This window comes from Myotis lucifugus, unplaced genomic scaffold (assembly GCF_000147115.1).
Source record: "Myotis lucifugus unplaced genomic scaffold, Myoluc2.0 scaffold_2, whole genome shotgun sequence".
NCBI lineage: Eukaryota > Metazoa > Chordata > Mammalia > Chiroptera > Vespertilionidae > Myotis > Myotis lucifugus.
The window spans coordinates 24,328,454-24,339,475 of NW_005871050.1; the positions used below are offsets into that span (position 1 = coordinate 24,328,454).

Genomic DNA, 11,022 nt, shown 5'->3' on the forward strand with positions numbered 1-11,022 from the left:
TACCAGCCTTGCATCCCTGGAATAATTCCCTCTTGGTCATGATGTATGATCTTTCTAATGTGTTGCTGGATCTGATTTGCTAGAATTTTGTTGAGGATTTTATCATCTATGTTCATCAGGGATATTGGCCTGTAATTCTCTTTCTTTGTAGTGTTTTTATATAGTTTTGGGATTAGGGTAATGCTGGCCTCACAGAAAGAGCTTCGCAGTGTTCCTTCTTTCTGAATTTTTTGGAATAGTTTGAGGAGGATAGGTGTTAGTTTTTCTTTGAATGTTTGGTAAAACTCCCCTGTGAAGCCATCCGGTTCAGGGCTTTGTTTGCTTGGAGTGTTTTTTTTTATTATTATTACTGCTTCAATTAAAGGCTCTATCAGAAAAATACTAGATTTAATAAATGAATTTGGCAATGTAGTAGGATATAAAATTAATACCCAGAAATCCCTGACATTTTTATACACCAGTAATGAACTCTCAGAAAGGGAAATCAAACAAATAACCCCATTTGCTATTGCAACAAAAAAAATTAGATACTTAGTCATAAACTTAACCAAGGACATAAAAGGCCTGCATTTGGAAAACTACAAGACATTAAAAAAAGAGATAGAGGAAGATATACACATGTGGAAGAATATACTGTGTTCAAAGATTGGTAGAATCAACATCATTAAAATGTCCTTACTACCCAAGGCAATCTATAGATTCAATGCAATCTCTATAAAAATACCAACAGCCTATTTCACAGAGGTAGAAATAATTCTCCAAAAATATATACGGAATAAAAAAAGACTGCTAATAGCTATAGAAATATTGAGAAAGAAAAACAAAGTTGGAGGAATCACAATGCCAGATTTCAAGTTATACTACAAAGCCACTGTACTCAAAATATGCACATCAACAGGCATGTAGACAAATGGAACAGAACAGAGAACCCAGAAATAGACCAATGCCATTATGCTCAATTAATAGTTGACATACGAGGCAAGAGCATACACGGGAATCAAGACAGTCTCTTCAATAAATTGTGTTGGGAAAATTGGACAGATACATGCAAAAAAATGAAATTCGACCACCAACTTTCACCATACACAAAAATAAACTCAAAATAGCTAAAAGACTTAAATGGAAGTTGGGAAACCATAAAAATTCTAGAAGAAACCATTGGTAGCAAAATCTCAGTCATCTCTTGTAGCAACATGTTTATGAATACATCTCCTAGGACAATGGAAATTAAGGAGAAAATAAACAAATGGGAGCTTCTGCACAGCAAAAGAAACCATCAATAAAATAACAAGAGTGCCCACTCCATGGGAGAACATATTTGGCAATGATACATCTGATAAGGGGTTAACCTCCAAAATCTTCAGGGAACTCATACAACTTAACAAAAGGAAGATAAACATTCCAATTAAAAAATGTCAAAAGACCTAAATAGACTCTTTTCCAAAATGGAAATACAGATGGCCAAAAGGCATATGAAAACATGCTCAAAGTCACTGAGCATCTGAAAGGTGGAAATCAAAATGACAATGAGTTGCCACCTGTAAGAATGACAATTATATAATTTATGAAGTGATGCCCCAATTAATCCAGTACCCACCTGGCACCACACATAGTTATTACAATATTATTGACTATATTCCCTATGCTGTACTTTATATCCTGTTACTATTTTGTAACTACCAATTTGTAGTTCTTAATACCTTCACTTTTTTCATCCAGTCCCCAATCCCCTCTAATCTGGCAACTATCAGTCTCTTCTCTGTGTCTTTGAGTCTTCTTCTGTTTTATTTGTTTATTTATTTTGTTCTCTGGATTCCACATAAAAGTGAAATCTTATGGTATTAGTCTTTCTTTGTCTGACTTATTTCACTTAGCATAATACCCTCTTGGTCTATCCATGTTTTCACAACGGAAACAATTCATTATTTTTTTATGGTCAAGTAATAACCCATTGTACATATGTACCATTTTTAAAATACCTAGAATGTTTTATTTACTCTAGGTAGGCTGGGAACAATTACTTACATTTATACTTTTTAAGATATTTCACTTTATTGAAAAATAGATAATTTTTACATTATAGACTTGTGACTTTCACGTGTTTGCTGCTTTAGGTTGAGAAAACATCCAGCTTTTTCCTGCAATGTGTTTCAGTATTACAACTTATCAACAGAAGGTGTATGACCCAAATTTCCACTTGCTGCCATTGACTTCTGGCCAGAAACAATCTTCTTTGCAGCATTTATGACATAGGTGTCAGCTACTGAGTCAATCTGCTAAAGGACTGTGGATGGTGGCATGTACTAACCAGTAACAAGAGCTTGAGAACTGACTTCATCCAGGAATCCCTCAGAAGACTCCAATGACTTTAGGTACCTAGGTTTTAGCTTGTTCTTAGCAGCCTGGACATCTGTACTGGAAAGGTTTCCTTGAGCAATTGCTTTTACTTGGTTGTAGGCAGCCTTGATAACATCTCTGGCAGCTGCAGCCTGAGATAATGTAAATCCCAGAGTGCAGAATCTAAGTAGCTGGCATTAAAAGGGGAAATGTCAAATGGCTGGTGAATCCCCTTGGCAGCAACTTGGTTCAGAGGGCTGGTGGCATTGCTGCCTCTCTTGACATGTGGCCCAGCACCCAGAACATGCTGGAGAACATTAAGTGCATTTGCTTCTGCCCTTCCTGAGGTAGCACTTTCTGCTGCAAAAGCAGACTGTCTCCATTCTGTTCTCAAATTTTACCTCCATGGTATCTGTCCTTTGCACCAGGTAAACTAAGCCCACCCCTCATGTTCAGTAACTGTTCAGCAACTTGCTTCAGAACAAGATGACTCACACCAACTCCCATCAGAGCCATTCCTTCACTTGTAAAATGGTTCTGAACATAGTAATGTAACTCATCTGTTGTCACTTTTCCAATCCTATAATCAGGACAATACAAGGAGTTAGCCAAGGCATGTCGGTAAGCTGCAGGATGCAAATTTCAATTATATGAGCCTGTGGATTCTGAAAAGCCACAGCTTTGTCAATCCTTATCTGAGACAGAAGGGCAGCTACCTCCCAACAACGAAATTCAAGTGCTGTGGTGACATTGAGTAGGAACTCCATTAGAATATTGATGTCATCCTGCAGGCATTCCACAGTGTAGGCCATGTTTTCCCTTGTTGAAGTCACAATTTACCACCACCTGCTTCAATTCCATGGGTTATCTTGAAAGATGATGCTCCTTTTGTAGTCAGACTGGATGCAAAATGAAGCAAATGAGAGGTTCCTAAGTTGTTAGAGTCCTTGTACCTACTGCCTGCTTTAATGAACAAACCAACTCTTGATGAAGGAGCATAGTTTTCCAGAGAAGCAATCACTAAACCATTTGGTAATTTGGTAAACCCAAGGTCCTGAGGATGTGGAGGCACTCCTTCAAGGGTAGTCATGGCCTTCACTTTGGGAGCAACTTTGAGGGAATAAAATCTCAAGAAAGACCTGGCTCCGTTTAGCAGCTGCATGGCCCAGAATTGCTCTGACCTACTGCCACTGCCAATGTAAAGGAAAGCAAGATTGTTGTGGACCTGTATCCACTCATCTATTGATGGGCATTTGGGTTGCTTCCATATTTTCCTTCTTGTAAATAATGTTATAGTGAACATAGGGTTGCATTTATCTTTTCAAATTAGTGTTTTGGGTTTCTTTGGATACCAGTATATACCCAGAAGTGAAATCACTAGGTCATAAGGTAGCTCTGTTTATATATTTTTTTAGGAACCTCCACACAATTTTCTATAGTGGATGCATCACCTTGCAATTCCACCAATAGTGTTCCAGGGTTCCTTTTCTCAACAACCTCACCAATACTTGTTATTTGCTGAGTTAATGATGATAGTCATTCTGACAGGTATGAGGTGATTTCTCATTGTGGTTTTAATTTGCATGTCTCTAATGATTACTGACATTGATTATCTTTTCATATGTCTATTGGCCATCTGTATGTCCTCTTTGGAAAAGTGTCTGTTGGGGCCCTCTGCCCATATTTTAATTGCATTGTGGTTTTTGTGTGTGCTGCTTATGTGTGTGTTGAGTTGTATGAGTTATTTTAAAAAAATAAATTTTTGATATTAACCCCTTATCAGATGTATCATCTTCTTCCATTCAGTAGGTTGCCTTTTCTTTCTTTTTTTCTTTTTTTTTTGGTGGTTTCCTTTGTGTGCAAAAGCTTTTTAGTTTGTTGTGGTCCCATTTGTTTATTTTTTCTTTCATTTCCCTTGCCATAGAATATATAATAAAAAATACCACTAAGAGAAATGTCCAAAATGTTACTGCCTATGTTTTCTTCTAGAAATTTTATAGGTTTTGTTAGTCTTATATTTAATCCATTCTGAGTTTATATTTGTATACGGTGTATGAAGGTGGTCTAGTTTCATTTTTTTGAATGTATCTGTCCAACTTTTCCAGCACCATTTGTTGAATAGACTGTCTTTACCCCATTGTATGTTCTTGCATTCTTTGTCAAATATTAATTGTCCATAAATGTATCCCAGTGCCATGCTGTTTTGATTACTATGGCCTTGCAATATAGTTTGATATCAGGTAGCATAATATCTTCAACTTTGCTCTTTTTTTCTTTTTTGTTATTGTTAATCCTCACCTGAGGATATTTTCCCCATTGATTCTCTTTTAAAGAGAATGGGAGGGGTAGAGACAGACAGAAATATTGATGTGAAAGAAACACATAAATTGGTTGCCTCCCACACATGTCCCAACCAGGGCCTGGGATCGAGCTTCAACAGAGGCACATACCCCTGACCAGAAACAAACCCATGACCCTTCAGTCCATGGGCCCACACTCTAACCACTGAGCAAACTAGTTAGGGCTGTTATTTTATTCTTAAGATTGCTGTGGCCATTTGGGGTCTTTTGTGGTTCCATATAAAGTTTAGGATTATCACTTCTAGTTCTATGAAAAACACCATTGGTATTTTGATAGGAATTTCATTGAATCAATAGATTGCTTTGGGTAGTATGGATATTTTAACAATAATATCTTTAGTTATAACTAAACTATTCCAGGCCTCTTGTTGGTCTTTTTGTCAACTTTCAAGCCAGTGAATTGAAACAGATAGGTTGAAAGATTTGGTTTTAGACCTATTTTTGCTTTTTACTAGTTTTGTGGACCTGGAAAACTTACTGGCCCCTCAGAGTTTGTTTCCTCATCTATAAAATAGGATAATCTATTTCCTGGACAGATCACATTTTTCTGGTGAGGACAAGTAATATATTGAAAAACCCATATGTATGTTAATTGCTACTTTTCTAAAATCTTATACATATATAAAGTTGTTTTTAAAGATCCATTTCAACAACAACAACAAAAAAATGCTAATCCATTCTTCACACTGCTTTTTAAATTCTGTGTCTACCTTTTATATAATGATGCCCTCTGCTGTTCTCTTGTATATCTTTCAGACCATACAGGAGACATAGTCTATCTTCATTCTACCCAAGACTATTAGAATGGGAATGATACATGGCTATCAGTTAGTCTTATTTTAATGTATCTGTCCAACTTTATTTTAAAGATGAGAGCAAAATATGGACATAATGGTGAACTGCCTAAAATCAGTCAAATCAAGACCAGAACCTAGACTTCTAGACTCCAAAATCACTGTCCTTTAGTTAGAATGACAATATAGAACTATTAAAAACTTTGGAGTTTTAATTAAATGTCCAAATAGACTTTATTATTATGCCCCAACACTTGTTCTTTCTCCTAAATTTATTATCAACATTAAAAGGTTATTGGTGGCATCTACCCAGTTACCCAAGACAGAAACCTGTTAGTTTTAATTTTGCCTTCTCCTTTACCCACCACATTAAATGTTATGTACTCTCTCTATTATGACTTTAAATATTCTACCTTCTAAATACATTTCTACCTTCTAAATCTAGTAATTCTTCCTTCTAAATCTATTTCACCCTCTTCTTCATTTGAACTGCCATCATTTAAGCCTTCATCTTTCTTTAGCCTGTGTTATATCAAAAGCCTCCTAAGTTTTTAAGCTTAGGTTAACTTAGCCTACATTCATTCTTCATTCAATAAAAATTTTGCTTAAATCCTTACAATGTTCAAGGCAATATGCTAGACATGGAGAATTAAAATAGAAACAGATATTGTGTTCTCAAAGACTCTAGTAGAGATAAATATGTAAACAAATATGAAATTTTGGTTCCACCAAAATAGTTGATTGATGAGACAAAGCTGAGTTTATTCTTTCCACTGTAAAGGGAAGTATTGACTCAACATAGACTTAGTAGCATTTTTAAGTAGTGAAGGTGAAGTCAGGATATCTATAAAATTTTGAAATCTTTTTTAAGGCAAGGCTTTAAATGGGGGAGGAGACTTGACTATAATCGAGTAAGAATCATGATACAATAGTTTAAGATTGATTGACCTAGCAGGTGAGGATTTTGGAGAGAGAGTTCCAAAGAGGTTTTGGGTGTAAATTATTGGTTGATGTTTTCTGTTGCGAAGATGGTGGTTCTTTCAGTAAGTTCCTGGGATGTAACAATAAAGTTTATTTGCAATTTTCTTTCTGGTCAAGAATTTTATAGGATAATAGAGTTGGTGAAGAGAGTAGAATAGTAAAGTCATGTGATGTAGACAAACTGTGGTGGTAGATGGTTTCACTTATCAGAAGGAAGTACTGAAAAGTATTATAAACACATTTATGGGGTACTATGGGAGGATGGAGGAGAGAGTGGGGAATAATTAGAAAAGGTTTTACAGACGTGAACTGCTTCTTAAAATGTAAATAATATTCCATTTATAGTTATACAACATTTTGTTTACCCATTCATCAGTTGATAGACATTGGGTTGCTTTCACTTTGGGGCTATTATGAATAATGCTGCTATGAACATTTATGTATACATTTATTGTGAACATATATTTTCATTTATCTTTGGTACAATATACATCTAGGAGTAAAATTGTTGGGTTATATGGTAATTCTATGGATTACTTTTTGAGGAACTGCAAGACTATTTTCTAAAGAAGCTGCACCATTTTACATTTCTACCAGCAACGTATGAATTTTCAAATTTCCTTACATTCTTGCTAGCATTTATTTGCCATGTTTTTTTTAATACTATAGCCTTCTTAGTGGTATTTTATTGTCGTTTTGACTTGCATTTATCTAATAACTAATGATGTTGAACATTTTTTCATGTGTATGTTGGCCATTTCTATAACTTATCTGGGGAAATGTCTTTTCAAATCCTTTGTTTTTATTTTTTATTTTTAAATCATTTTTTATTTTCAATTACAGTTAATATATTATTATATTAGTTTCAGATGTACACCCAGTGATAAACATTACATAACTTAGTAAGTGATCATCCCATGGATCTTGCACTCATCTGACACCATACATCGTTATTAGACTATTATGACTATATTCCCTATGCGTACTTTACATCCCCATGGCTATTCTGTAACAACCAATTTGAACTTCTTAATTCCTTCACCTTTTTAAAAAATTGATTAAGGTATTACATATGTGTCCTTATCCCCCCACTCATGCCTCTCCCCTACCTTCCCTCTGAGGTTTGATGGTCTGATTGATGCTTCTCTGTCTTTGGATCTGTTTTTGTTCATCAGTTTATGTTGTTCATTATAATCCATAAATAATCGAGGTCATGTGATATTTATCTTTCTCTGACTGGCTTATGTCCATTTGGTTTTTAATTACATTATTTTTCTTTTAATTGTTGAGCTGTAAAAGCAAATTACTCTGGATATAAATCCCTTATCAGATATATGATTTACAAATATTTTCCCATATTTATGATGTCTTTTCACTTTTTTGATGGTATATTTCAAAGCACAAATGTTTTAATTTTTTATTGAGATGACAGTCACATAACACAAAATTAACCACTTTAAAGTGAACACATTCAGTGACATTTAGTACATTTAAAATGTTGTGCAATCACCACTTTTATCTAGTTCCAAAATATTTTCAACATACCAAAAGGAAACTCTGTAACTATTAAGCAGTTGCTCCCCATTCCTTATTCCCCCAGCCACTGGCAATCACCAATCTATGTTATGTCTCTATGGATTTATCTATTCTAACTAGCTCATATAAATGGAATCATGCAATATGTGATTTTTTGGCGTCTGGTTTCTTTCACTTACTATAATGCTTTTGAGGTTCTTCTACATTGTAGCATCTGTCAGTACAGTAAGTACTGACATAACATTGTTGATAGGGTCTGCAACATTAAGTGAACTGACTATAATGAAACCAATTTTTACCATAGGCTAATTAATACCAATAAGAGTTAAGCCCTGACTGGTTTGGCTCAGTGGATAGAGTGTTGGCCTGCGGACTGAAGGGTCTCAGGTTCGATTCTGGTCAAGGGCATGTACCTTGGTTGCAGGCACATCCCCAGTAAAGGGTGTGCAGGAGGCGGCTGGTTGATGTTTCTCTCTCATTGATGTTTCTAACTCTCTATCCCTCTCCCTTCCTCTATGTAAAAAATCAATAAAATATATTTAACAAAAGAGTTAAGTTCCTAGGTACTTCAATCCTAATATATAAAAACCCAGGGTCCATAACGTCCAAAACAACCAAAGGCTCGACCAAACGCCAGGCTAGGGAGCTGAGGGAGCAGGAGCTGATCAATCAGTGGCAGCGGTGACTGGCCAGCGGCTGAAAGGCAGAACTCTTGGTCCCTCCTCCCAACCCTCAGGCTCCAATCAATCGGTGGCAGAGGCGGGCGGAACTGGGGACTGGCTCCCTTAGTAGTCCCGCAGGTTCTATCTCAAGAGTACAGGCCAGGCACCAACGGACCAGCACTGCCAGCAAGATGCCGGCAAGATCCCGACAGCACTGCCGGCCTCCTGGAACTTGGCCTCGGGCACTGCGGCCACTTCCCCTCCTTAGATGCTCCACAGGAAGAAAGGATGCCTCCAGCAGCACCAGGGGCGACCAGCAGTGACTGCTTTCCCCATGCTTCCTCCAAGTCACTTGAGCCCTCCCTGCTCCAGATGAAGTGTGATCACTGCACACAGAAGAAATGTAGTAAAAAAATAAAAACCAATGACCAAGGGCCCACCTCCACGAACTCTCAGGAGCCTCCGAGCATTGGGCACCCTGACTATTTTAGGGGCTTCAGGTGAGCGGGGGATGCAGAGGGGTCAGGAAACTACCCTGGAGGTGGGGCTGTTGGTCTGATCGCAGATCCATCCATCCTGCTGTCTGCCAACAGCCGCCTCTGTGGAGAATGGGAGAACAAAGGGAGAGGGCGGTTCTGCAAACCCCAGAAGGAATCCAGGGTCCCAGGTACTTTGCCCTGTCTGCTGACACTTTCGGTTTCTCCCCGAGTCAGAGGCTCCGCCCGAGAGACCCTGGGCAGGCTCCTGGTGCAGCCACCTCTCTGCATTTGCCTGTTCTTCTTTGTGTCTGTCTCTGTGTCTGTCAGGCTGTCCCTGAGCTTGCCTCCACTTCTAGAACTAAGCTTCTGGTATAGCGACAACCCCCGAACCCTCATCCCTTTCCTATGGCAGGATACTTGCTCCCCACAGGATACACCCCTTGACCCCCTCCTCCCTACGCTGTGACCCCTGAGTATCCAGAGAGTTGCAGCATCCTGGGCCGGACCAGTGCCAGTGCCCGCCCACGTGCCTGCCCCTGCGCCCAGCTTCGCTCTCTTCCCCTCGCCTGGCCCCAGTGCCCTGGGGCCTGCTGCCAGGCCTGCTGCTCTTCTCTTGCCACTGCCAAGGGTGCCTCTGGCCTCGAATTCTTGGAGCCGATTGATCAGATTCTGATTCACCAGAAGGTTGTGCGAGTTGAAAAGCTCCTAGGCTGGGAGACAAGTAACTGGTATGAACTGCGCTCAGGGGCTGGACAGTGGCTGGGCACAGACACCAACTTTGAGGTGTCAGGTGGCTGAAGAAAGCAACTGCTGTGCACATCTGTTCTGTGGGGCCCGCTGGCCCCTAAGCGTCTGTCTGGTGGACTCCAGGGACCGAGAGATGGAAGTACAGTCACCACCAGGCACCACCATTGGCCATGTGCTGCAGACCTGGCATCCCTTCCTCCCCAAGTTCTCTATTCAAGATACTGATCACCATACGATCCTGTGAGTGGTGGGGCCCTGCTGGACCTGTGGCTGTGTCACAGACACCAACTTTGAGGTGAAGACTCTGGATGAGTCCCATAGTGTGGGCCGCATCAGCAAGCAGCGTGGGGGAGGGGGCTTCTCCAAGAAGCCCTCAGGAATGCAGATGACTTTGGCTTGCAGTTCCCGCTGGATCTGGACGTGAGAGTGAAGGCTGTACTGCTGGGAGCCACATTCCTCATTGACTACATGTCCTTCGAGAAGCGAGGAGTCACTGGGACCTCTGCCATCACTAGTTAGATGGCATCTCAGGGTGAGGACCATCACCTCAGCCAGAACTCAAGATGGTCTCCTGGCCTGGCCTGGTCCCTCCTCAGAGGCAGCCTTTCCTCCATGTACACTGCAGAGGACAGACAGGGATGCCTAAGAGGCTGGGGCCATGGTGCCCCATCCCTACCCTACTCCCCTGGCCTCCTTCACCTGTGGCCCCCACAGAAGGGTATGTATCACAGCCCTTCCCCTACTACCTCTCACCACTATCTCCGGCCATTCCTCAGCACACAGGCATTTCAGCTTTCAAACTTGCCCTACTCACTTCCTCTCACCCGCTTCCAGGGCCTCTGCTCTGGATGGGGCCTTTGGAATCCAGGGCTCTGGGGTTTTACAACAGAGCTGGGGTGGGAAAGGGTAAACAGCACCAAAGATGGCTGATATGGCCACCCACCTCTGCCTCAGCTTGATCAATTAGTTCAGCCTCAGAACGTGGCACTCAGAGGGGACCCCTACTTCCCCAGCAATGGCTCTAGGGCCTTGGCCCCAGTGCCAACCTCCTCTCCCCCTTGGCCCTCCCCACAGCTGGTGCTTGCTGCAGCTCTGTGTGCCTTACTTAACCACCCCTTCCTTCCCT

The 11,022-nt window shown here is 40.3% G+C and overlaps 2 pseudogenes; one reads left to right on the forward strand and one right to left on the reverse strand.

Annotated features, from left to right (window-relative positions):
- Nucleotides 1-2,156: 2,156 nt before the first annotated feature.
- Nucleotides 2,157-3,499, reverse strand: LOC102436402 (annotated as a pseudogene).
- A 6,055-nt stretch (nt 3,500-9,554) lies between these two features.
- LOC111826719 lies at nt 9,555-10,415 on the forward strand (annotated as a pseudogene).
- Nucleotides 10,416-11,022: the final 607 nt, after the last annotated feature.